Genomic DNA, 24,690 nt, shown 5'->3' with positions numbered 1-24,690 from the left:
ACTTTATACATGTGTAATATTCACCATTATATCCAATACCGTTTGTTAAAAATAAAATTAGTATTTATTCGTCGGTAGCATTATACTTGGTTGTGTTACTATAAAGGATAAAAGATAAAATAAACGGATAAAGGATAGAAATCTAAATATTATCTAAATGTATTTTTTACGGGTATTCAACATTTTTCACTAATTTTAATACATACAAGAATGTAGCGATGGTTATCGGAACATGGAATAAAAATTTAGAAATATTTCTTTATTAAAATTTAGTGAAAACGAATTCATTAGAATGCCAGAATCTACATGAACAAAAATTAATAAATGTCTCTAATTTTACTGTTAATTGTATCCAATTAGAGACCATTTTCTCATGTACCCTTAATAATTATATCCTGCAGATTCAGGTAGTCAGATATCAAATCCTTAAAAGACATTCAAATACGACCACTTAATCAGCAAGAAAATGTTTGTAATTTGTTTCAATGGGAGAGCTTTCAAATAACGAAAGCTTTCAACAGAGTGCCGACCTTAATGCCAGAAATAAAACACCATGGAAACGCGTTTCTCGGACCAACCTTGATTCTTATTGTAAAAATATCCATTTACCCGGTTTTTGTCAAAGGGGTGAGGGTAGTTTGGTCGAGTCTGAAAGCGGTGAGGGTTTGGTGGGAGCTTTTCGCCGCCGTGGCATTGAATTCGTTACATTTCGTCCTTGTCGCTAGCGGAGCCCATCTTCTTGGCGGTGGTGTGGTTCGGCCGCCAAGTAGGCAGAGGTAAAGCCTCGACAAGGCCAGTCCGCCGGCAACCGGTGTCGCGAGCGGTCGCCCTAGCGCGGGAGTGATTAGTCACCATCCTCACAGAGCTTTCGTTAACCACACTTGACTCAGCATTGTGACCGACACACACAAACTCATTTTACATTTATTTTCAGTTTATTCAAAAGAGAAAATCTAATTCCCAGTTTCACATAATCGGTTTCTTATTTGAATCATCTTCGAGTGGTTTGATGTCGCTGAAAGGGTAAGCATTATATTTTAATGATTGCTTTTTGAGAGAAGGCGTTTTGATACAGCATTAATCTTTTCCTTATAAAGTCATTTCTCTTTTGGCCGGTTCGTTGGCTTGTCTCAAAATACACATAATCCTTTCAGATTATATATACATTATCTAATCGTGGAATATATCATATCAAACGTAAGAATTATATATATATATATATATATATATATATATATATATATATATATATATATATATATATATATATATATATATATAAGAATCATATAAAATTCTTAGCATTTTCTGACAAGAAGTTCAAAAACCACAGAACCAAAAAGCTTTCTTTTCCCGGTCTTATTTGCTTTGTTCTTGAACACTCCGTTCGGAGGAGGGTGGCTTCAGCCGTCCAGCAAAGAGTGGATGTACCTTAACCTGTAACTTACAGGTAGGTACCTGCCCTGTACCTACGTATACCTGTACCCTAACATTCTTTGTCTTGTTGCTTTCCATGTGAAGGGAGACGCTACATAGTATTTAAGTACAACACGTCCTATGTAAATTAAGCACCTGTGTCGCTTTCATTTCTTTATTCCACACGGGGCTTAATGTAGAATTCTTTTGACTTTTGTCCGGTATTGTTATGCCGACAAAATTTAAATGTGCTTTTTTACAAACTGTGTTTTTTAGTACTTTTCTCTGAAAATAACATAATTTTTTTTTTAATTCTTTACGCATTTTGGAAGGCTGATTTGTGTATTTTTTACTCTTTTTCTCAGAAAATAACGATTTTATCCATCCCTCTATTCGAATTCTGTACTCAGTATGGAAGGCACGTTTTATTCGCTGAATTCATTATGTACTGTAAAAACATGTATGCAATACCTTTGCGTTATTCAATACCCTCGTTGAAATATAAAATTACACGCGGCGACGCTGACCTTACTGCACACGACAATTTAAAGTATTATTTTATTAATTTAATATGCACATATCACATTTATTCAAGCACACTGAATACATAACCACACACTAAAAAAAGCTACGATCAACGAAATTATCTTCAAGGAGCTGAAAGCGTGTCCATCACTAACGTTCGAAAAAAAGGGTTCAAACTCTTTGAAAAGAACTCCCTGAAAAAACGTCACACATCTTCTACATTAATGGTAAGTGAAAAAATAATATCTTATTAATTTAAAAGCATAAAAATGTATAAATATATATTCTGTTTCTTCTTCTTCTGCTCGGTGTAGGCCATGTGGTCTGATTTTAAGAGGGATGGGCCTCCTGCGAAATTGATTCCCAGCTGCCACTCTTTGGTGGATTATACAGAATTCGATATTTAAAAAAATATTTCTCAGTGTCACTCCGATAACTAATGACGCCATTGATCAAAATGTATTCAAAAATGTCAAAATCAGATTCAATTTTAAAACGTACTTATATAAACGAATATCGTTCAGTATTAAAATATTTTAAATCCAGCAAACCAATAAGAGTCATGTAAAAAGCAACCATAACGCTTTTTGACTAATCAAAAACTGTTTTATATTCTACTCTATCACTCCTTGTAAAAAAACTCAATTGACTTCCTTAATTGAGTTTCGAAACGCACCAAGTTCATTTTCAAATAAATATTTATTACCAATAAAATATTTTAATTTCAATTCAATTGTGCTTTTTGTAGAATTGTTTTGTAATTTTTAGTTGATTTCATTACAATAGTATTTTATTGGAAAAAGTTTTTTTTTTTTTAATCAAAAATTTATTTCATAAGGCTACGTTACATATTCAACTACTCTGATACTTTTTTTTAAGTGTTTCGACTTAAAACTTGCTTTTACGTTAAACTTTATTTAATATGAGTTCCCCTAACCGCAAGCGTGCTCGCTGAAACCGCAGACAGACACATGCATGTATTAAAACGAACATATAGAGGCCATTGTGAGGTTAGCTTTATAAGATTCGTTTAAAAGTTGAGGCATTTCGAATGTATATTATCCTCAACATTTAAAATTATATCAGGCAATTGTAATTTGCAACGAGTTTTCATCTTCAAAACAATAAATTAAAATATCGAAACCGGTAGACATAAATTTCTCGGTGATTGTTTATATACTAATTTTATTAACATTTTTGTAAAAAATAATAATAAGTAAAAATGACTAACCACAAAGTAAATGCTTTAAATATTAATAATAATGAGAATATAATTAATATATATATATATATATATATATATATATATATATATATATATATATATATATATATATATATATATATATATATATATATATATATATATATATATATATATATATATATATATATATATATATATTTATTTATTTATATGTTTAAACAATAAACGAGTATATGTGTGTGTGTGTGTGTGTGTTTTCTGTGTACGAATATCACAGTACTGAATTCCAAATAAGCTTATAAATTAACGAGCTTCTGCCCCATGAGCTTTATCAAAAGTCGAATTCCCCCTTCGTGCAACCTTTATATTGATGGGGCAGCGGGATGTTGGGATATCAAATAGATAGCCTCATTTCAATCCCGTACCTTTATCGACCAGATTCTAAAATACAAAAAAAAACTATCTTAGACATCCTGTAACCCTTTTAAACTTTCAGAAGGGACGAGCCCGATAAATATTTTACAACGTCATTCTCTTATCCTGGTCGGTGTTGGTATCAAAAGACGAGAAGCATTATTTTAACGCTTTATTTTAAAACTTTTACCAATAATATTTAAAATACATAAAATTTAATGTTGCAAACAAATTTTTACCAGATTGATATCATTATATGGTAATATACCATACCGTATATCGCGTATGGAGAAAAAAAAAGAATATTGATGAATGGTCATATTTTATCAATTATTATTAAATGCGAACCATTCCCATTTATAAAATTTAAACAACCAAAGAACTTTTTCTACTGTTATTTCGCTGGACAAGCGACCTTTTCGTTCTTATATAATATGCAGTTCCACTACGAAAAATCTTTGTAAAAGATTTTTTAACGGTTGCTAGTAGATAGCCATTAATTTTTCGTCTTCATTCGTCTGTCAAATAAAATCGACGTCATTTTTATTGAAATAGCATTAAATAAAGATTATAAGCGATAACCATAATGCTGGCATTACTGCATAAGGTTAATAAAACCATAAATTCAAAAACGTTTTTTTTTAAGGGAAATCCAGATATTATAAAAAAATTAATTTAAAAGTAATATTAATATCATTAAACTGCCCTTCCATTCATCAAAAACAAAATTGGCAGAAAATAACCTTTGTTCGTGAATTTATAGTAAATAGGTTAGTTCATCTAATTATGTCGAAGTGTGACTACAGTCTGTTCACAGTTATTTTACCTCTAGTTTTTTTTTGTTATTTATACAGCCAAATAATTTTTTTTTTTAAAATAGAGATAAAATAACTGTAAACAGACTGTTGTATTTTCTCTAAATTTACACTGAGTTAACTTCTCGAGCAGTGACATATTAATGAAAATGTTGTATCCTGCGAAATGAGTTTTAATATCTAATTTTTAAACTAACTTTTTAGATTAGATACCAACATTTTAAACATACGCCTTGCGCATAATCAATAAATATTGCCAATTTGAAATAATACCATACGCTTTCTGACCTGGTATTTTATGGCCCCACAGTTAGGGCGGTACGCATGTTGAGGTTAATATTCGCCAGGTGAAAAGTTTTTGTAGATTCAACCTATTTTTTAACTGTGGTCAAATACGTACATACTTAAAAAATAGCAAGACATTTACACATATTTTATTCATTAAATTAAGTTATAATGTATGGATATTGTTGGGCTTGGTACTTATATTTAATAGGTCATATGAAAAGTCTCTGCGGTTTTGTTGCCACTAGATGGTGTTGATGCCCATATTTCAGGCAACTCTCACCCTATTGTTTCAAACGAATATGTGTTTAAAAGGTGACATTTCAGTCTACATTTATTGAAAAAAAAAACTTATTTTTTCAATATTAATTCATTTCTACAAGTTTTTTTATGATAAACCACAGCATTTCTACACTGATGGAATTATGAAGCAACCAAAAAAATGGCAAAAGGTCACAGATAATAATGGTCAATATGTACTTGATTAAAATTGATTTTCAATAATGAAAAGTTTTGTTCAAAAATGTATTAAAGAACTGTGGAGACTTTTTATATGACCCAATACAAGACGTATAGGGCTGTCTTTTTTTAACACTATATTAATTACGTCCGATAGGAAATGTTAAAAATATATGCCGATTAAAAATTTAGTCACGCAGATTCGAGTCTATTATGATACACGTCCGTGTCACTTTTTTACTATTCTTCAGGTATATGAATATCAGTGTGGGTGACCAAGGATATAATACATTCACCGGGAATATAAAATTAACATCTAATAGTTTCAAGAAAGAAAATTAACTTGATTAGTTGAATATCAAAACGGTGGTTTTATAGGCTATACGTATATATTAAAGCTATGATTCATTGAAGGATCATCCCTGAGAATAAGGCTGTTCTATGCATTCACAGGGCTTGGGATTAATTAGCTGATTGATGTGATCACTTTATATACTGTGTAACCTCCTCCATTCTGCCCGCGAACATTCATATTTCAATTACATTTTTTGTGTGACAATAAACAAAGCTTTTGCATGTTCCTACTGCCATCTATTTATTTACTTATTTATTTATTGAACGGCTGAAGCCTTTAAGGTAATACATATACATATAATACATATATACAGTATCTAATACAACAATTAAAAATACACTAACGAATACACTAATAGAGAAACAAAAAGTCTTGTAACAAATAGTCTTATAACATAAAATCATAATTAACAAAATAAAATATCAAGTAGTAAGCACTAGTAAATACACGTCTCCTTCAAGCACTATCGGTGAGCAGTAAAAGAGAGTGAAACACAACGTTTAAATTTATCCATTATAACATGGAGAAGAAATGCTGAGAAAGTACATCTATTGAAGGTTTTAAATTAAAGTAAAATATTGATGATCATTCAACGACTGAATAATAAATGTTGCATGGTTTATAAAGTTCACCTCTACCTTACTTTATCTGTCAATGTCCTAAGGGTACAAATCTAAAAAAAAAATATTTATTAAAAAGTACTTATTTTTCTTACTTGATTTTCTTTTGACCCCAAATATTTGTTTATTTTTTCAAATGAATTTCAAATACTTACTGAATTCAATCGCACAGTATTAAAATATAATTTCATTAATTGATTCGGCAGTCACTTTTAGTAAAATCTATCCATTTTCGATTTAAGTTTTACTTAGTAAATACCACTATTTCTTAAAATCTATTGTGACACGTGTTTCGACGCATTTCGCATCATATGGTGTTTGAAAATGATACGGAATGCATCGAAACACGTGGCATAATAGATTTCAAGAAATAGTGTTATTTCCTAAAAAAAACTTTAATTTAAAATATAAGTTAGATTTGGGAGGATTTTATTATAACACGAATGTCATAAAAAAATGTTTGAAATAAAAACATACATGGAATATAATAGATTTTTATCCCGTATTGTAAGATTAATTTAAAATATATATGTATGTGATAAACAAAAAAGGATAGAAACTAATTCGAAAAAAAATGAAAATAAACTTCTGATATTAACCAATTTTATATTTTAATTTAAGTGAAAATGAGTTTTATTAAAAAAAAAATCAAAATAAAAATCATGTTGCATTTGAAATTAAATAACTCAAACATTTCTTCATTCAAATAAAACATGTACGTATGCATCAGTGGCGTGCCTAGGGTTTACCAGTAAGGCAAACCCATTTTTTTTCACATTCGTTATAATATTAATATATTACATCTTATATGATGTACCTATAATTTCTTCACCTCATATCATTCCCAGTATAGTAAGCACCCAGAAAGTATTATAAATATAAACAATGTATTGTAATCATTGTAAAAATATGCATACATATAACTTTTGTAAGGTATATCCATCACCTTGAAATAAAGAAAATGTTCACTATAATAAAATATCTTCCTCAGATATCAACCATCACCAATAAGTACCATCACCATATAATGGCATGCATAGTGTGTAATAATCATAATAATAAAAACAGGTACACATTAATTATGTATTTTTAATAATTTGGTCTAGATTAAGTCATTTTTATTTGGAGTTGTTAGGCAAGCCGGGCTTTTGGGCTTCTAGGGAAGTACCGCCACTGGTATGCATATATTATTAAAAAAAAAACACATAAAACAAAGTGCTTATTTGCAACTCTGGATACTATTTATACACCGCAAGTCAGTGTCAATTTTTAACACTTCAAATATATTATGTAAATCGCTCTTATTCTAAACCAGTTTCACGTTTCCGACAGATTTTTTATGCCCGCTGTAGGCTTTGACCCGAGGCAAAAAACGTCCGAAAATAATTTGACGGGTCTACAATCTGGATCTTAATAACAACTCCCCGGTCAGGAGTTTTAACGATCGGGGAGGGCCCGTGGGATTTTTTTATACCTGGCCATCTACCTCAGTGTTCCGCAAACTTTTTCTGTTCAAGGTACAACGACCAAATTGAGAAATTTTAGAGGTACACCAAAGAAAAAACAAACTTTATTGAATAAATATTACTATCAAAATTAATATAATTCGAAAACATAATAATAATAACTAAAAAAACGTAAAATGTTCAGGAGGTCCACTTACATAAGTCACTTTTGCTTGGCGAGAAAATAAACTTCAATGCAGTTAGTCATTTTAAACAAGTCAATATATTATACTGTTAAGTTTAAAATCACTTTAGGATTTTTTCAGGGCAATATTAAGCTAGTAAGATATAGTCAATCATCACGTTTTTGTAAAAAATGCACTCGATCACTTTCTCCTGTGAAACTCCGATATATAACATATTATGCTTAATGCGAAATGCGATTTTGATAAGGCTCTCTTCGTTAATCGTCATCAGGCGTTTTTTTTTTTTAATTTAGTAGTCCGAGTTGAAAATACCAATTAGCACAAGTGAGTCGTGGCAAATGGTAAAAGGACTGTAATAACATGCTTTGAAAGCAGTGGATATGAATTTTTATCAGCCAAAAATGTGCTAGTTATATTTCGGAAATTTTCAGTTTTAATGCCCAGAATTCGTTAAGTCGCAACTTAATTTCCTCTAAATCCAAGTAACATTTTACGAAATAGATTTTTTTCTTAAAAAACGGTTTTTGCATGGAAAAAATTATTTTTTTTCGAGATAATTATGTGGTTTTGAAAAGAAAAGAATTATTCAAAGGTAAGGGGTTAAAAAATATGTAAAAATATTTTTTTTTCATATATATTCTAAAAAAAACTAAAAATACATTAAATGTAGATTCGTTAAAAAACCGTAGGTGGAGAGATGTTTTTTTTTCAGTTTTTTCCTCGACACACCAACTAATCAGCACGGTACACCAGTGTGCCGCGGCACACACTTTGCGGAACACTGATCTACCTTATAATTTTTAATGTCTAAAATTCTCAACAGGTGAACGAGAATAGGCAGTCTTCCGTTTCCTTAATAAGCCAGTCGAATCGACTTGATGTATCGCTGAGTAAATGTTCTAGGCGTGGTCTCTGCCCGCAAGTCACTCGCGTACAGTTACTTGTAATATTCATTATATGTTGGCGTAAAAAAATTAAGTACTCATTCCGTAAATATTAATATTACCATATTTATAGCGACCAGTGGAAGCTAAAAGTACGGCCGTAATGTGACATTCAAACGAACATAATATATTATTAGTTTTTTTGTTGTTGTTATATTAACAAAGATGGAGAAGAATATGGAAGTCTTGGCATTTACGGGGCTTACTCTCACTTTACACACGTGTAACATTCACCAATTCTACCCTTGATTGACAACCACACTACTTCAATTCTTGGAACTTCTATATATATTGTTCAAATTCGAAACATAGTGCTGGAATTCACTAGAATTTCACTAGAGACATCTATGGTGAGATGAAAGAAGCTTTTTATTGAGCAGTTACTCTTCCATATTATTTTTCATCTATATTGAGATGTAAAAAAATACTTCCAATTTCATATAATCTCCATGACATTCGGTCACAATTAAAATGTTGTAAATTATATACATTTGTGAAATATCTAGATATATTGATCAATCTCGTGACTCAGTACATGTGAGTTCACAACAGCAATCTATGTCGGAATGAGGAAACCTTTTTTTAAGTAGAGACTCTTTTTATTTTTATGCAAGGTCTGAATCCTGGATTATATTCATAGTTGAAACCCGCCTAAAAAACATGATCTAATTGTTTTAACGTAGGTACCTTATAATTTGACCAGTTTTTTTATTTACAACATTTTGAGTGTGTCCAAATACTTGTTCGCAAATATGGAAATCTTCATCTATGTTGAGATATTTAATAAATGAAATAATCATAAATATATACCGTTAATGACTCAATCGTCTAACTAGATATTAACAAACTTTTAATCAGGTTTATTCATTTCATAATAAATTTTATTCACTGTATGAAATGTGGGAGTAATTTTTATTTTGACGGTTTTATCCGCTTATTTCCAAACTGCGAAAGTAAATAATTGGTAAGTACAGGAAATTACCTAATATTTACCGCTAGGCAAGTATTACATTCTTAATCTAGATTGAAATTATAAATGTCAAAAGTATTTATAAGCCTTATTAATCTCTGTTTAAAAAATATATATATATTACTTTGTTCAAAATCTGAAATCTCATATAATTCACCAAAAATACACTTTGAAATATTGACAACGTTGCATTCCAATACGCGCGAGTTTTTTTTTTATACCTGTGACATGACAAAAGAAAATTGCAGTTTTTTTTCGGTGCTATGCAGTGCTATCTGTTGAACGTAACAGTAACACAAGCAAAACTAAGCATTGCTCATGGCGGGTAATGTGCCTCTTGTTTGTAGCTGTCACTTAGCATTTTTAATGTTTTCGGTTGAATTGTTAATTCATAGATTTTTAATATTTTCATTACTTTACAAGCATTGTGAAAAGAATCATATGTGTACTTTCTATTTTCTTTATTTTTAATTTAACTAGACTGAGTAACAGTAATCGGGCCGAGTAAAGATGGTGTAAAATGAACTCCAAAAGTCAATACGGTATAATATGACTTTAAATCAATCACTTAATCTATTTAATTTAATAAAACAAGAACCATATAGTTTTTTCTCAAATTTAATTTTATTTGACCAGTGAAGGGGTTTCATCGTTACCGATATCATCAGACTGGGTAACGACAGAACCCGGTCAATGGTCAAATAAAATAAAAGTGGAAAAAACTATATGGTTGTTTTATTATTTATTATATTCAATACAGTTCCACCATAAAATTTCAGAACAAAACTCAATTTGTTAAACGTATCAAAGGTACTCGTAGATTAGACTGGGTAACTACGAATCCCAGTCACTGGTCAAATAAAATAAAAGTAATAAAATAAATAAAATAATATAAAATAAAGTATATTGTTGTTGTTTTATTATTTAAAATGAAGAAAAATCCACCAAGAAATGTCAGTACAAAACATAAGTATTTTTTCTTTCAGTTTTCAACATGTCAAAGGTAGACACGTAGCGTACTACGTATTAATTAAAATAGCCGACTTTTAATTTAATGCACTGAACATTTTTTTGGATTGTTTTACCCGTGGCTGGGAATGAAAATAGCGTTGTATAAAAGTACGATCGCATCAATTATAGCACGAACAAGGTTAACAGCACCTCTATGGGGTAACAGCAAGTTACAGTCGGTTGCATTTCGTTGCACTTCTCACTGTCCTTGACGCAAAGTTCTACCGAGAAAATAAGTTCACACGAGGGGGAAAATAATACAAAATGGCGCCTGAATATTTAGTATTACCATTTAGTTTTTCCATAATAAAAATAAAAGGATATATCCTGTGACATGATGACCTTATCATTACAATATAATATAAGGGAGTATGGGAATAAATACTATGAAGTTAGTAGAAGTTCTAGCTTTGCATAAAGAGCGGTGGAATGTGTCGCATGAACGAAAGCCTAGTTCTTACTTATATTATATTTATAACTAACTAACTTACCAGCACGTCTCTTCAACACAGGGTTAAGCAGAGATTTGAATAGTCCTCGCCCATTCCACATTCACGCATCTCCTCATACGATTATTTTGACTCTTAACCCGATCACTTTCAAATATTTGATTAAACTTGAAAATTTCAAGTTTTCCTCGGTCTTCTTTTGCTGTTAATTTTTCCTTTGCCTTATAATTTTTTTTAACGTTCTTTCAGCACTCATTCGTTTCTTTTTGTAGTTAGAAGAAACAAAAATCTACCTAATGATCTGTAAACCTTGTACATAATAAGTAAGGTAAATTAAACAATTCTTAGATCTTTTTTCGGTACTTAACTTACTTCTAACGATTTTTAATTTACATTTACCAATCAACCAAGTTTTCACACTCAAATGTATGAATGTGCAGAAAATATTATTGTTTATCAAAACCCGTCATGCACGGGAATATGTAGTAGCAGTAGGTAGCTACCTTTATTCAAACACGCAATAAAATTTCATTCGGTTATTCCCCTCTCTATTAAAAATATCTCTATGGCAAAATAAAATTAATGTTTATGGTACAAGGAGTCGTTTTTATTATTGCAGTATTTTCCTTGAAATCAACGATACGAAGCGTGTAAGAGCATAAACAAATATCTTATGAATTTCATACGGCGGAACACTTAACGAATAATCAGTTTTACTAAATTAATATAACTTATCTTATTTTATTATATGGTATGTCGCGAGGGTCCAAGTATTGCCAGTTTAACATGACTCAGAGGTCAATGCATTGTAAAAAAATAAAAAGTAAAATATTTGTATTACTAAAGATACACATGCTACTAAATGAACATGCTTTTTTTAAATGGGAGTTGCATTTATTATTTATTTTGCTTATTTTGTACAAGGTTATTAGATTCTTAAGTAGATTTTTGTTTCTTCTTACTTAAAAAATATGCTTTATTTTAATCTGTGTTGGTAAAAGGAGGGATAATCTAGTTTGGACCAATCAGCATTTGCTCATTGCTGGGAGGAAACCACGTTGCACTCCTCAGGAGAAGCCGGACTGTTGACTGTCGTCAACAGACGTTCTGTTCCACTAGAAGAAGGTTCGGCATTTTGTGTCCTAGCTTGGATTATGGTACCAATATCCTTCACTATTTTTAACATGTATGATACCACCTCTCGTGACAGTTCCTTATGTACCATCACGGATCCGAGTAGGATAGGTTAAGGTCATTAAGACAAGCAAGCTCTCTACTTATATACATTTGCTTGAAAAAAGCATGTTCGTTTGCATACATCGATACTACAAGCTCGTAAACAAACCTGTTCAGATGCGTTAAGAGCACACCGCTCCTATTTGCACTGCAGGTAGCATGACTGTCGATTTTTAAGCATGCTTATTTCTGGCAAAGTACGTACACACATGGTACTAAGTAGCAGTTGCTCAATAAAAGCATGCTTTTGTGCAAATATGAGCGAGTGTATCTAGACCTTTAAGTCAAAATATTTATAAGGTATTTTCATGCGGAACGAATATCGTATTTGACTGTGAGGTATGAATGAGAATGTACCCTGTGCTTGAGGGCAACAGAGGTATGTGCGTAGGTGAGGGAAAATTAACGAACTAGAAAAGAATTTCTGTCTAGAATTTTTAACTCAAGAATTACATGATATTATTGTGACATTAATCATAAAGAGTAGAATGACTCGCAAATAGAAATGGGCTATAAAACTTACCATATGAAGTTGGAGCCTAAGTAGAAACATGATAAACGGTGTAGCATAAGCCGTATCTAGAGTTCAGAGTTACGTGGACTAGAACAAATTGACATCTCAACATAGATGAAGAAAAATATGGAAGTCTGAGTATTGACAAGACTTAAGAACTGTCATAGACTAGTTTCAGTGATCATTCAAGAATGCGTCACTGATGACGTCAAGATATATATTTGTATTCCTGCCATTTGAAAAGTAGGAAGTTTAATCGTTTTTATTTTCCGTATTTCTTTACAGATTTTCAAAAGATTAGTGTCGATTATTTGTGATTGTTTGTATTTATGTACAATATTTAATAAACATTTTTTTTAAAACTAAATAATTTTCGATTTTTCAATAATTTTAATTTGTAAATCCAACATGTAGGTACATACTAATTTTCCCGACTAAATTTTTAAATTAAAATTTTTACGAAATGTATAGCTGGTTGGACAGTGGAATAATTAAACTTAAAAGACTATGAGTATAAATAAGTGGTCATTTGTAATTCACTTGCACATTAAATTAATGTTTAAATGCATTAAAATTCATGGATCGTCGATCCAACAGGCACTCCATGCATACTAACCTACCTCGATGTAACTTAAGTTGTATGTCTATGTAGGTACTTATATTTTATACATGTATGTACAACGTTTTCCACATATAATGTCCATGTATACATTTGTATACTCTCACAAGGTTAAAACCATTTTAAAATCAATATTTATTTAGCCCATTTCAGAATAAAATATTTTTAATATACTTTTTACTTGGTAAATACCACTATTTCTTAAAATCTATTGTGCCGCGTGTTTCGATGCATTCCGAATCATTTCCAAACACTTATACTTCTGAATTCAGCTTATTAAATAAAATGTATTAAGTCGAATAAAAATTCAAAATAAAATTAAAAACATTGTTATTAAAAATCTCTTTTTATTAAAAAAAAATTACTTTAAAACAGGTAGAGCATTTGATTTAAAAACACGTTGCACCTTTATTTAAAAATAAAATAAATAAATATACTATTTAATTGTCATGTACGTATAAGCAGGGAATATATTCTTGACTATTTATTACCAACAAGGACATTTTAAATTTTTAGAGCAATCTGATATTTAAAATATTAATAATAAAAATAAATTTTATCACTAACAAATATGAACAAAAAATGATAATTGTAGTCCCTCTCCAAGCACAAGAGTTTAGTCTCTCTATTGGAGAGAACAGCGTAACCTATTATAAATAAATAAAAAATCTTGAATGTTTTTCGCAGATACTTTAAAACATTTAGGATGTAGTTTTTGATAAGGGAATGTAATTAATTATGAGTATTTTAATGTTTTATAATTTAAAAAACCCTGACGATGACAAGGTTCTTGTCGAACCGGTAAGTTAAAGTGTACCAATAATAAAGTGGTTAAAACAAAGTTATTTCATTTTATAAATTTTAAAAATTTAAATATTGTCAAAAGTAGAAAAGTCTAGTAAATGAATTGAATAATTAAAAAATAGTTTACCAAAAAAAAACACTATTTGTAATGTACAGATATATCATACACATATATTTATAAATTGCTATATTCTGTTCAAGAAGTTTAATAAAACAATTATAAACCAAAAAATTACCCCTTAATCCCATCATAGTAAATTCGTATAATAATTTTATACGATTCTCAAAATTTTATCTTTTAACTTACTGTATTGGTGAAAATTAATTATTTAATTCCTCTTCATTGCCAGCCCTCTCTCCACTGCTGGATGTAGGTCTCTTCAATTTTTTTCCCGACAAAAATATATTCTCGAGGATTTTTTTCTCTAAATCGGCGCTACTTTTATTATTATAACTATCGCGAATGACACAACGTGGAATAATAATAAAAGTTGTATAGTGGTATAAACATAAACATTTGATTTTTTCCCATCTGACATTTAAAGAGGAACCGGTAGTGTTTAAAACAGACCGAAATAGAATAATATAAATTATTCATAGACATCTACCTACATACATATCATAGAAGTAAATACTACTTTTTACTAATTATTTTACTCATGGTAATAACGTTATATACTAATTATTTTACTTAAAAAAACAGTCCACGATAAAAACTATATTACTATATTAATTACTTTGATTTTATCACTCCCATATGGTGCATAGGGCACTTCTCCTATACAGTACGTGTTTAACTTGATCGCTAAAAATATAATGATAAGATGCTCTCGATACTGTTGGACAAAGTGAAATATCTGTGTAATTAAATAGTGATATTTACTAAGTAAAACACACTAGTGGTATTTACTATGTAAAATTTTAATTAATGTGGATGGTTTTTACCACAAAGTGAGTGTCGAATCAATTAAAAAATATATTTTATTATGTATTATTTTATTTTATATCATTTTATTTTATTTATTTATTAGAAAGCGTCTGGTATATGGAAAAGGAAGTAGATGGTGAAATGTAGGTAAGAAAAGGAAAATAGCAGAAATGTCTAGGGCGCTGAGAGTTGCATATCCGTACTCGTACTAGCTTAATAACATGGACACTACCAATAATTCCAAATTATTTGAAAGGTTTATTAACTAAAACTATCATTTTGATTTTTAACGGAATCGAATCAGTTATATATTTTTTTCTATTTTATTCATAAAAATGTTCATTACGATATAATCGATCGCCAAGCATGATAAAAAAAATTTAATAAGTAAAAAAAATAAGTTTAAATCTTATACATTAGGGTTTTGTGATCCTTTTTTACTCGCACCACATTTGACTGCGAACACTAGAGAATTTTGAATATATAAATAGTTAGCAAGATCAACAATGCGTAACACTTCAAAATGTCCTTACTTTGAGTAGAACACCATATGAGGTTAATGGAACGAAAATATTTATTGCATTATTATATAATTTTTTCGACAGTATTTTATTTTAAGGCAAGGAATTTAAAAAAAGAACGCCTGCTTCGAATAACTTGTTTCGATTTTGTAATCAAATATCATGCCATAGATTTTTGACACATAGAATCACGGCCAAGCTACTCTGCCTTGGTTTATTGGCATCGTTCAAGGCCACAAACGGTCATAAGCTAATGCCCGCCAACACAGAGATACCATACTTACGCTGCACCACTACATGCATGCAAACCTAACACAAGTCCCGCCAATCCGACTTGTCTTATCCAATCAGAGACTAAATTGAATATGCAAAACGCAGAGATTGAAATGCGATCACTCGTTTCAATTTCGAACGCCCAGTTCTTTTTTTTAAATCTCTGTTCGTACCATAGAGTAAAAATAGACTCATTATTTGAAATATATTCGGTTATATCTATCAGGTAGGTACTTCAATAGGTACTTCTTAAGTAGGTACTTTATAAAATGTTTGAATAAAATTAACATTTAAATGCTTAAAACTTTTGTATGTAAAACAGATGAATTATTTTTATATTCAAATTACGCGCACAATTTACAATAAAAATATTGCAACAAATCTTTTATTTTTCTAATCTTTATCCGCAATCAATGGTGCATAGGGCACTGCATCGCATTGACGCAGTATTATCTTGATTCTTTCTCACATGAAGGTAAGGTGATCAATCCAGCGCATCAAATACCACTCCAGGGTAAGAATTGTTGTAATTAATATTGAAGGGAAAAATTACTAATATTTATTTTGATCTTCTCACTGGGAATCGAACCCGGCACCAACAACATGGTAGATAAACGACCATTTCACCTCCGCGGTGAAACGACATTTCACCGCAGTAGGCAGAGATAATAGAACGCCACACCACTCTATTTTGCACACAATCTTCACCTCTTTCATATCTTTTCATACACACACGCCTGTTCGGCTGTCCAAACTCAAAACACAGTAAGGGACATTTTTTTGAAGTACGTTTTTTTTGCGTTTTTGGATTAAGCAGATTCTACTTAGTCCAAAAATGCAAAAAAAACGTAGTACAAAAAAAATGTCCCTTACTGTATTTTAAGTTTGGACAGCCGTGTTATGCCAATTCTTTACATCTTTCAAGTATTAGAAATGCTCGATCATACAAAGTTTTCCTGGTTTTTTTGCCTGGTAAAAGTGGTTAAAAACAAATATCTGTATCTGCGAAGAATATCAAGAATTTAAGCGTTATTCGACCCTTGTATTTATAAATTAATGTATTCTTTTAAAATCGTAAATGAAAATGAAAAGGTAAAAATGAACCACTCACGAATACCAAATCCTTTGTTTCAGTCTGCCCGAGCGATCCATTACTTTTATTTGATGTGGTTGTAAAAAAATATTATTATAAGATCAACAGCCGCCATTTGCTCCACGGCTTGGCGGGAAAGGTGAATGACTTATTCTGCCATTTCAGAGGTCCGTAACAACATTAATTATAATATTACGCTGTATATCCCGTCCGCCATTATTATCGATGACTTTTAAACTGGCTTGAGTTATGTTACTATCTATTTTTAATATTTTCCCGTGTAAACTATTAAGGCTGAACTCGCAAACGTCCAGTTCAGAAAGGGACCGGCCGCGCAAGGACCCAGAGACAGAGAGAGAGGAAGAGAGAGAGAGAGTGTGTGTGTCTCCGCGCTCATTTTTTTAATAGAATATGTATTGAAATTTGATTTTTTTAGAAAATATTTTGAATTTTTTTTTAACTCCTTGCCTCATTTTTTTATTTTCAAGACCGTATATTTACTTCGAAGAAAAACAAATTTCCCAATACAAAACAGTGTTTTAAGCAAACAATACAATTACGTAAATGTTACATGGGTTTTAAAAAAAAACAGGTTGCGGTTTATCGGGGCATATTTATATGGGGCCTTTAGGTCTAGATATACATGAGCTCAAAATACTATTTTTTAAAACGCTAAAACTTTATGAAAAATAAACCATGAAATCCTGTTAATAAAAAACCCTTCCACATTCTTCTTCGTCTTATTGAGATGTCAATATGAAATAGTATGAAATTTATTTTTGTACATATTAGAATACACTTATCTTTGTATTCAGTATTCGCGCGTGGCTCATGTTTATACTTACATTGAGACAAGCGAGTATAAAAATGAGCATATAAAAACATAAAAATAACGTCATACCAACATTTTATGGATTGATTATTATACAATAACTGCAAATAGTTTCACGATGCACTGTTGAGTACTCCTGACTGTATTTGACGATTGTCTCTATTGCTCTGATTTTGAAAAATCTAGAATGTGTTATGTAAGATCAAGATACTTATAATAAAGCTGCAAGCAAAGTAATTATGTGAGTAAGCTTTACTTAAAAAAAATGTATTTACAAGGCATAAAAATACAAAGAAACATTCTTGACACTAAAAATCTTTGAAAAACATCTCCAGTGTCTGTTCACGGAAAATTTTATCTGAATCATGCGAAAATCTTCATAAAAATACACATATTCTTAAAGAATCAGCCGAATTATATGAGCAAGGTTCCAAGTCAGATTTTTTATTATTATTCTTAGTGTTACTCATCTCTCAGCTTCGAGGGTTATTCAATCTCAATCTTCCCACGTCTCCACAAAAAGGAACATTGTAGCTTTGGACATATATGTATTAGTATATTTTATATAGGTTTTGTATGGCACTCAGATTCGCGTTACTCAGCCTGGAAATGGCGACAGAGTTACATACAGTCTCATTTACGACACAACTCCTAATAGTATAATAATAACGATTCATTTCTCAGGTTCATTGCCTTATAGCTTCGAAAGGTGGGCCAAATATATGTAAGTAGGTACTAGAAAATATTTACATGAATTTATACAAGAGGTGATCGCCACAAAACAATAATTGGACAACAATATTTTGAGAAAATGTATATATAAAATGCATAGAAGTCTGAAGGTGTCGAATATAAAACAAATAATGAATGCAATGGTAAGAAATAGTAGATAGGTAAGAAATATTTGCATTGAATAATTCTCGAAATTTTATCTTTGAAACGCGATTATGAATTTTGTATAAAAATTGTGATTTTCGAGTGCAGTTAGAAGAGAAATAAAAATATAAGTAATACCAGAAATCTGAGCTATGTCAATCTTGGATAATTAATAAAAGTTAGTCAGTTTTTGTAAGATATTTATTTTACATATTTTTAAAAATGGGTCGGTTTGGTCTAAAAATGAAAGAGAAATCTTTTGTTTAAACTGCTTACTATAAAAACAATTATTGCATTCGAATATCACATGCTATACATACCCAAAATAATTAACTTCTATCATATTTGCATTAATTTATCATTTATCAGTTAATTTTTTTGCCAATTTGTGTAATACCATCTGAGTTTGATTGTTTCTAATCTATTTTCCTAGGACTTTTTCTATCCAATATATCAATTGAGTTAAAAATTAAAGAATGAAAAAACATGACATTTATGTAACACATATTTACTAAGTTAAAAAATAAGGTTAATTTAAATATAATAATTAACGTTCAACCTTATGCATACCATTTTTTTTTTTAAATCAGCCTAAGTTTCAGACCTGTATCATAAATTGTTGATCAAATATCAAGAATCTAGGGTTTTTATTTCATATCTGTATTTAAATAAACAAAATGAATCCTTCATAAATTTCACCGGTTCTTGGCGCGTTCCAAATAAAATTAACAGTTATAATTGCAAACACACAAAAAGAGATCTGCCATAAAATTTGTGCAAATGCAGATACAACAGTTAGTCACCAGAACGACGATGTGTATTGTATAAACATTTTCTATTTAAAGTTCAACAAACCAAACTTATACAATCTGCGATTCCGCGAATATTAAAATGCAAACGACAAAGCTCGTTTGGTCATTCTCTACAAAATAATTTATTTTATATTACCTATATACGTAGGTACTTATATGTATTTGAATGCAGAGCCGGATTATCCGAGTCGTTTTGAGCTGAAAGGCGATATTTAGATCTTGAGTTTCTAGTCAAATACTATTTTTGCATCAAATAAATCTATTGTATTATGAAATTTTTAAAAGTCGCTTATCAATATTTGGATATGGACATATTTTGTCACTTAATATCTACCACTTTTTTTTTAAATCTAATGTGACACGTGTTTCGACGCATTCCGCATCATTTTCAAACACCGTATATGAATCTAGTCTAAATTTTAGAGTTCATCCTTCAACGTCCCAAGGACACAACTCTAAAATTTAGACTTAGATTCATATACGGAGTTTGAAAATGATGCGGAATGCATCAAAACATGTGCTGCATTAGATTTTATGAAATTGTCGTAAATTTCATTTAAAGCTGCCACCCCAATCTCTTTCATATATTTTTTTTACATTCTTCAAAGTATTGTGCATTGCGCTCTCATAAGCAACAGTAATGTCCTTCACTCGTGAGTTACTTCATATAATTAGCGATTAAGATAACACCGCATGAATCCGATGAGGTACCCTTAATATTTGGGTGAGGATATGGGTCAAAGAAAAGTATGAGAAAGAAAACTATAAAACTGTATGACAATCTTCTATTTCATATGAAAATAAATCTTGATTATACAAATAAATGTTGGGAAGCAAAGCAAATGATTGTCTATGTTCTATATTTTCTCAATCGTATTTTATAATTAAGCGATTGGAATCAATCTATGGAATCAACAATTTGTGGTTGATTCCATAGAAAAAAGTGTAATATATATTTTAAAGTTAGACGTGATGTAATTGTTCCAAATGGAACATTTAGACTTGATTTTTACGGATTCGATGCCCCCAATTTTCCTTTCAAATCCACTACACATTTTTATAGCTAAAATATAATCTCGATAGTAAATATCACCGAAACTGGTTTTAATATAAAGCAATAGATGGCGTCATATAATTCAGCAAGTAAAAGTATTTCCCGCCAAACTGTGACTAATGTCACGGTGCACGGTTGGCAGCGCTGCTAGAAATGCAAATGGCCGCCCGTCTGCATCTCTCGTTTGGCGCCAAACGGCCCGGGTTCAAGGCTATGTGAACACAACCATCGGCATTTTATAATAGGTACACGTAACCACGTAAATGTTACTCAAGTTCAAGTATTGAATAATTTCACGCGAGCGAACTAAATGCATTTTAAATGCATGTCTGCATGAGCATGATCGTGTTTTTAAACCTTAACAACCGACTGTGTTATTAAGAGATTAGCATATTCAGGCACTTATTATAAATTGGTACGTAAGTACCTACTCATTTAATCATATTACTAGCGAAAATCTCAAGCAATGTTAAATTAATTTATTATTTTTGACATGTCATCAAAGATGAAGAAGAATATGGAAATCTGGGCATTTACGGGGCTGACGACCGTCATAGGCTGGTTTAAGTGATCACTTTACACACGTGTAACATTCACCAATTCTACCCATTATTGACAACCACACTACTCAAATTCTTGGAAGTTCTATATATATGAGCCAATTTAGAAACCTTGTTCTTAAATCACTAGAACTTCGCTAGAGACATTTATTGGTGAGATGTAAAGAAGCTTTTTATAAAGCAGAAACTCTTATATTAGTATGTGAGGTCCGAATCCTGGATTATAATCACACACATCGCTCACTCCTTTCAAGAACGTCATAAATCAAAAATCGTCAATTTTCAGTTGTGCATGTTTCCGGAATGCCCGAAAAATGTACTATATCCCAGCAAAAGAGGCATATTTTTAACTTAATATTTACCCGCTACAGGGCAGAAAGTGATGTTTTCGCATTTCAAAAAAAAGTCTTGTTAAATTATTTTTTTAAATATACTAAATATTTTTCAAATGGAGAAAAAAACTTCAGGTTTTACCTAAAAAGATCTGTTGCAGAGTAAAAAGTTCAATAAGTGGCTTGATATTTATTTTTAATATATAGTATTATATTTTTAAACTATAAAAACGTTCTCCTGAAAAATCAAGTTTTTTGATTTATGACGTTCTTGAAAGGAGTGAGCGACATGAGAAACGCCAGAAAATACCATTTTCATTTTTATTATTCCTTTACATCTCACCAATAGATGTCTCTAGTGAAGTTCTAGTCAAGAACAAGGTTTCTAAATTAATTCATATATATAGAACTTCCAAGAATTTGAGTAGTGATTGTCAATAATGGGTAGAATTGGTGAATGTTACACGTGTGTAAAGTGATCACTTAAACCAGCCTATGACGGTCGTCAGCCCCGTAAATGCCCAGATTTCCATATTCTTCTTCATCTTTGATGACATGTCAAAAATAATAATATGAAAATAACTCCTGTAATTGGAGATAATCCAGATTTTGTGAACAAGTATTTGGACACACTCAAAATGTTGTAATTAAATTAATTTAGTATATTTTCAACTTATATTTTGAATATTGAAAGCATTAACTTAATGAATAATAGTGATATATTATTTTGAGAAATAAAAAGACTTTGTTTTTTGATCCACTCACTTTTTTATTAACAACCAACTAGTTTCGGCAACGACCTGTTGCCCTTTTCAGGGTATATTTTATGACTCATAAAATAGATGAAATAAAATATTTACAAAAAGTCATACACTTATATATTATATCAAAATGATAGAAAAATAAAGTTAAATCATAAATATTGAATGTAATTTAGCTAGCACAGTTTTATCGATTTGCTTCTTTCATAATAGATTCTAAAATATATATGTTTCAAGAAAACTTTCCTGTGTAAAACAGTTTTTTGTTTATTTCGTACAAAAAATTTAATTCATTACAAACACAACTTTTTTGTTGATAATACAATATAAAATAAAATATTTGCTAAATATTTACGATAATTAACCATTTGTTCTTGTTGTTTCAGATGTGAGCTGCAAGCTGAGAGAATGGATGGCAATTCCCTAATCAAAATAATTACACACCACCATATATCATCAATTCGGCAATCAACGTGGATTTATTAAGCGTAAGTATTATACATGGGTTCCCATGAATTTCACTAATGGAAAAGATTTTTTAAAACTACCATAAAGATGCAATAAATCCATAAAAAAGCAACATTAATAATGTCTAAGTATACAGTTTTTTTTATAATTTAAACGCCTAGACAGGTATGTACCTATATCATGAAGGGTGATAAATTAATTTAAACAATACGCAATTAAATTTAATGAAGTCTTAACGATAATGTATACGGATTTATTTAAGGTTCATATATTATAACCTTACCTCCGTAATGCAGCGCTTAACACGTTAACTTACTTGAACTCCCGATATCTCCTCAACACCAAAAATCGAGTACCTTTTACGAACATTTTTACTGTAATACATAAATTTTCATGCTTAAATATCAAGATTTTTGTATTGATATTTCATCATAGATAAAGAAGAATATGGAAGTTTGGACATTTACAGGGCTTACGACCTATCATATGCTACTTTAAATGATCACTTTATACACGTGTAACCATGGAAGCCCGCAGGGGGGGGCACTTGCCATTGATTGAAAATAGTCAAATAATGTTAATAAAAATTTATAAAAAATATAATATTTATGAGTCAATAAAAAAAAATATTACTATAGTATGACCTTCATTACTAGTGTCCTGTCCGTTCGTTCAAAATACAAATACGCTGGAGTAAATTAAAAGTTAAAAAAAAATTGCTCCCCCTAAAAAAATCTGCGGGTGCCCAAGCGTGTAACATTCACCATACTACCTACAAATGATGACCATGCTTGTTTTCTAATATAAAATATTCATTTCTAAAAAAATGAGATATTCATAATATGTAACATTTTCCAATATAAACCTATTCAATGCTTAGTGAAAGAAATGGTTATTTTTACTTTTTACTGAATTCCACGTAAGTAGGTACATTTTTATATTTTTCAGTTGATCTTTTCCACACCCAATAGTGGATAGGCCACTGTCTCAAACCTTGCACTTTACTTATAAAAAGGCAGAGCGATAAATAATGAACTTTAGATGAAGTCGAGGATAGTATTTAATAAATTATAATACATGGTAAAAAAAATCGTTAAATTATTTTAATCACCCCTGGAATCGAGCCCACGACCTCCAGGATGGTAGTTAAATGTGCTAACTACTATAGAGCGAATTACATACAGATGGAAAGAAAACGGAATTCCACATAGGTGAATGGAATACTAATGGAATAGATTTTTAAACTATCATAAAGATGCAATAAATCCATAAAAAGCTACATTGATAATGTCCAAAAAATTTTTTTTCCTAAATTTAAACGCCTGGGCAGATACCTATACCAAGATGGCTGATAAATTAATTTAAATGTACATACTTATATACGTTAGTCATCCATAATAGTTCATAGTATTATCTTGATAAGAAAAATATATTCGTGCATAAAAAAGAAACATGTTATTTTTATTAATATTATTAAAGGGTGACAAATATTTGAATTTAAAAAAAGGTTATCTTTGAGATTCCAAAATTCCTAAACAATTTCAACAAAACTTCAAATATTTGGGAATTAAATGCTTCAATAAACTTCCTAATGATTATTTTTATTTAATTAGAAGATATCATAATTCTTAAGAAAAAAAAAATGATGCACATTACATCTAAATCTTTTAAAAAAATACTATTATACCATTAATCAAATAAAATCTTGAGTGTAAGTCCCTCTCCAAGCACAAGAGCTCAGTTTTTTTTCGGAGAGACAGTGAAACTAAATTTATTATTTAGCTATACGTATAAATGTATAGAAATTGTATTAAATTGTATTAAAAAGTGTAAATATTAAATTTAAAAAAACATTGTTTTTTCGAGTTTACAAATATTCTACGAAT

General features: G+C 30.3%; 1 long non-coding RNA gene across 1 annotated transcript; it reads left to right on the top strand.

Moving 5' to 3' along the window:
* Positions 1-813: 813 nt before the first annotated feature.
* On the top strand, positions 814-24,112 carry LOC148300741 (uncharacterized). The gene is made up of 4 exons (XR_015838898.1): positions 814-1,023; positions 2,012-2,168; positions 22,723-22,824; positions 23,753-24,112. It is a non-coding gene; the product is annotated as an uncharacterized LOC148300741 (long non-coding RNA).
* Positions 24,113-24,690: the final 578 nt, after the last annotated feature.

The sequence above is a fragment of the Brachycentrus maculatus genome, unplaced genomic scaffold (genome assembly GCF_059751285.1).
Source record: "Brachycentrus maculatus isolate JH-2025_06_01 unplaced genomic scaffold, ASM5975128v1 h1tg000660l, whole genome shotgun sequence".
NCBI classification, from domain to species: Eukaryota; Metazoa; Arthropoda; class Insecta; order Trichoptera; family Brachycentridae; genus Brachycentrus; species Brachycentrus maculatus.
This window is presented reverse-complemented; position numbering and strand designations above follow the sequence as displayed.